Consider the following 4,602-nt stretch of genomic DNA (forward strand, 5'->3'; position numbering starts at 1 on the left):
CTTAAGGACATACTTTGGTAGCTGATCTGACTCAAGCTGGCTTTGTCTAGAGGCAGGTCCCAAGGCAGGAACTTGATTCAACCTAATTGAGAGTAAAGCTCATCGAGAATAGGAATGCAAGGACATTAATAGAATTCTGACATACTAGGATTGTTCGGAAGAAGTGGCAGGTATTAACAACTTTTCTGTCATTATATTAACAATTTTTTGGCACTACCAAAGTTAATTTATGGTTTTGTTGCTATACCAAAGGGATATCAAAGGGATACTTTACAGAACTTAATAAAATAGTAAAAATTCATTTGGAGAAACTAAAGATCTCCCATAGCAAGGGAAATAATAAATAAAAGTAAGAATAAAGGAGGCATAACACTACCAGATCTCAAACTATATTATCAAGCAACAATCATCAAAAGCTTTTTATTTTGTTTTTTAAAAAAACAGAGTAGATCAATGGAATATAATAATTTATTGAACTCAAGAACCCACGTTCAGCAAACTCCAAAACATAAATAACTTAGGAAATAACTCCTTAGGTGATAAGAACTACTACAAAATTGGAAAGAATATGGTAGAAATTAGACTCAAACTAAGATTTCACTCCATATTCCACAATAAATTCAAAATAGATTCATGACCTGATTATTAAAGATCATATCATAAGAAAATTAGAGAAGTAGATCACATATCTTTCAGAGCTTTGGGTAGATGTATTCTTAGCAAGCAAAAGAGAGAAATCAGTTTCAAAAGATTAAAAACTGTTTTGATTACATGGAATTGAAAATCTTCTCCACAAACAAAACTAAGGCATCTAGGATAAGAAGGGAAGAGGTTGAATCAGAAAAAAAAATCTTTGTATCAAATTTCTCTGAAAAGAATTTGATGTCCAAGATATATAGATAACAGACACATATAAGACCAATATAATTCCTCATTAGAGAAGTGTTCAAATGATATGAGCAAAAATCCCTCAAGAGAATTATGGAGGAGCAGCCCAAGATGGCTGACTTCAAGGATCTAGTGTTGGATGAGAAGGTACAGATAGCTGCCAGGTTCATCACTCACATTCCCTGGAGGAGAATTTAATGAAGTATTTAATGATGTCAGGTTATTGATTAATAATGACAATCTTCTCAGGGAAGGGGCATGCTTTCGATTAGTATAATGTGGATCAGTTCACCCAGTGAAGATAAAAGGATATAATGATCAGTTCTTAATTACAGAACATGGTGACCTGGTTAGAAGCAGATTTTTAGATCCAAGAAATAAAGTTTCCTCTAAGTTTGATCACTTATGGAAAGAAGCAAGTGATACACAACCTGAGGACATAGATAGAGTTTTGAGGTCATGGAGGGAATACTGTGATGGTGCATTAATGGATTATGTGAAAGATGGAATTTGCCATTCATAATAAAATCCTCTGTACCTACTATTAGAAATACAATGGTTTTGTTCTAAAAATAAATTATGACCCAGCAATACAGATTCTAGGGTTGTATCCAAAAGATATCATAAAATTTGGGAAAGGACCCACATGTACAAAAATATTTATAGCAGCTCTTTTTGTGGTGGCCAAGAAATAGAAATTGGGGCTATGCCCATCAATAGGGGAATGGCTGAACAAGTTGTGGTATATGGATGTAATGGAATATTTTTGTGCTATAAGAAATGATGAACAGGTAGATTTCAGAAAAACTTGGAAAGACTTATATGAACTGATGCTGAGTGAAGTGAGCAGAACCAGGAGAACATTGTACACAGTAACAGCCACAGAGTGTGATGACTGATTTTGGTAGACTTAGCCCTTCTCAGCAATGCTAGAACCTAAAACAATTCCAAAGGACTCGGGTTGGAAAATGCCATCCACATCCAGAAAAAGAACTCCAGAATCAGAATGCAGAGTGAAGCAGAAGCAAACTATTTTCTTTTTTGTTTTGTTTTCTTTCTCATAGTTTCTCCCATTCATTATAATTCTTCTATGCAACATGATTAACGTGAAAATGTGTTTAATAAGAATGTATGTGTAGAGCCTATATCAGATTGCATGACAACTTGGGGAGGGAAGGGGCAGAGAGGGGAGAAAATTTAAAACTTATGAATGTGAATGTTGAAAACTAAAAATAAATAAATTAAAAAATACAAAAAGCATATGAAAAAATGTTCAAAATCACTAATAAGAGAAATACAAATCAAAACAATTCTGAGATTTTATATCCTACCAGCAATTTGTAATGATGACAAAAGATATGAATAGTCTATGTTGAGGAGAGGGAGGTTATGGGAAGATAAGTACACTAGTGCATTGTTGGTAGAACTGTGATTTAACATGAACAATTTGTAAAGCAGTTTGGAATTAATCAAATAATTTGACTAAAATGTCCATACTCTTTAGCCCAGAGAATTACTAGAAAAACACCTCAAGGAGGTCATTGATAAAAAGAAAGTCCCTATATTCACCAAAATCCTTATAGCGGCACTTTTCATGGTAGCAAAGCACTGAAAATAAATACCCATTAATTGGGGAATAGCCAAACAAGTTGTGGTACATGAATACAACAGAATATTACCATGCTGTAAGAAAAGATGAACATGATGAATACAGAGAAGCATAGAAAGATTTACATGAACTGATGCAGAATGAAGCAAGCAAAACCAAGAAAATAATATACATAAGAACTGTAACAATATAAATGGACACAATCAGAAATTAACATCACAAAATTACAAAGAACATGCATGGATCCAAAATAGAGATATGACAAAACACCCCCCCCCAAAATCCTTTGCAGATATAGGGGGTTTACAGGTATGGAACTCTGAATATTTCAAATTTTTAAATGTATTGATCAATTTTGCTAATTGTTTTTCTCTACCCCTTTTTCTTCTTTTCTTTAAAAAAATACCCATTATATGGAATAGCTTTCTGGAAAAGGGGAGGAAAAGGGGGAAAAAACATACAAACTCTATACAAGACAAATTGAAGATAATCAAAAGAGGGAAGGCATTAGCCTTAAGAGGAATCAGGAATGGCTTTTTGTAGAAGTGGGGATTTTAGCTGAGACTTGATGTCAGGGAAGTTAGGAGTTCCATAAGGAGGGAGAGAGAGTTTCAGGTATAAGGGACAGCAAATTAAAATGCCTAGAGTGTAAATACAGAGAGTCTAGTTTCAGGAAAAAACAAGGAGAGCAGTATGGGAGGGAGTAAGAGATCTAAGATGACTAGAAAGGTAGGAAAGGACCAGATTGTAAAGAGTTTTAAACGCCAAACAGAAGATTTTATATTTGATCCTAGAAGCAACAGGGAATCATTGGAGTTTATTGAATTATTGAGTGGAGGGTGGAATAATATGATCAAATTTGCACTCTAAGGAAGACCAATTCAATAAATGAAAGGGTGATGGCTTACAGTGGGAGAGACTTGAAGCAGAAAAACCAACCAGCAGTCAATTGCAATTGTCTAAAAGGCATAAAGTAACAAAGGCCTGGACAAGGGTGGTGGCAATGTCCTAGGAGAGAAGGGGGCACATACTAGAGATGTTGTGAAGATAGAAACAACAGGACTTGGCAACAGATTGGCTACAGGGAAATGGGGGAGGTGAGAAAGAGGAATTGAGCATTTCAGCTGTTCTGTGAACCTGAGTGACTTGATGGTGGTACTCTTTAAAGTAATAGGGAAGTTAAGGAGGGAGAGGGCTTAGGGGGAGCAAAGAGTTCTATTTTGGACATGCTGAGTTTAAGATCTCCACTAGATGTCCAATTCAAAATATCTAGTAAGCAGCTGGAGATTTCAGACTTCAGGTCAGGAAAGAAGTTAGGGCTGGATAAATAAATCTGAGAATCATCTGTATAGAGATGATAGCCACACAGCTAGGAATTGGCAGAACCAGGAGTTGAATCTGGATCTTCTGATTCCAAAATCCAGTTTTCTTTCCATGTTGCCTGTAGTATAGAAAACAAGTCATAATCAGCACGTGGTATTTAAGACTCTTTGGGGAAATACTCACCAAACTGTTGAATGGGGTCTGCTTAGCACAAAGCAAAACGAAGACTTGAACTCGTCTCTGGATAACTTAAGGGGTTTGAGGAAACAAGGCAAAGATCCCTTTTTCTTGAGTTATCTGGGTCAAGCCTTCTAGAATGATAGGACTGGCAAGGGTATTTGCTGGTTGTCGTGGTTGTGGCCACTAACTAGGAAGTCTATGAAAGCTCCAGAGAAGGAGAGTTCCACATCTCTTCTTAAGAGCTGATTTTTAAAGGTGCCAACTACAGAACAAAAATGAGTCTGAAAATAATGTTCTTGACTGTGACAGCAGCGTTAGATAAGAACATTTATATAATTATATCTTTGTGAACCCAAACCACCGGCCTCACAACTAGGATAACCACATGTTCTGCATTTCTGGGACAGCCTCATTAGCCCCATAAAACATTGAAGTGTCCTGGAAGTTCCAATATTTCAGTGAGTAGTAGTCATTGCACTACCTAGCCGCCCTAAAGTAGTAAATACATGGATTGGAAGGCTAGTACATTGAATTGATGCTTTCTTTAGTTATTTTTCAGTCGTGCCTAACTCTTCATGACCCCATTTGGGGGTTTTCTTAGC

Source organism: Petaurus breviceps, unplaced genomic scaffold (assembly GCF_028583685.1).
Source record: "Petaurus breviceps papuanus isolate PSGF00001 unplaced genomic scaffold, PetGlider_PUasm1.0 76, whole genome shotgun sequence".
Lineage (NCBI taxonomy): Eukaryota > Metazoa > Chordata > Mammalia > Diprotodontia > Petauridae > Petaurus > Petaurus breviceps.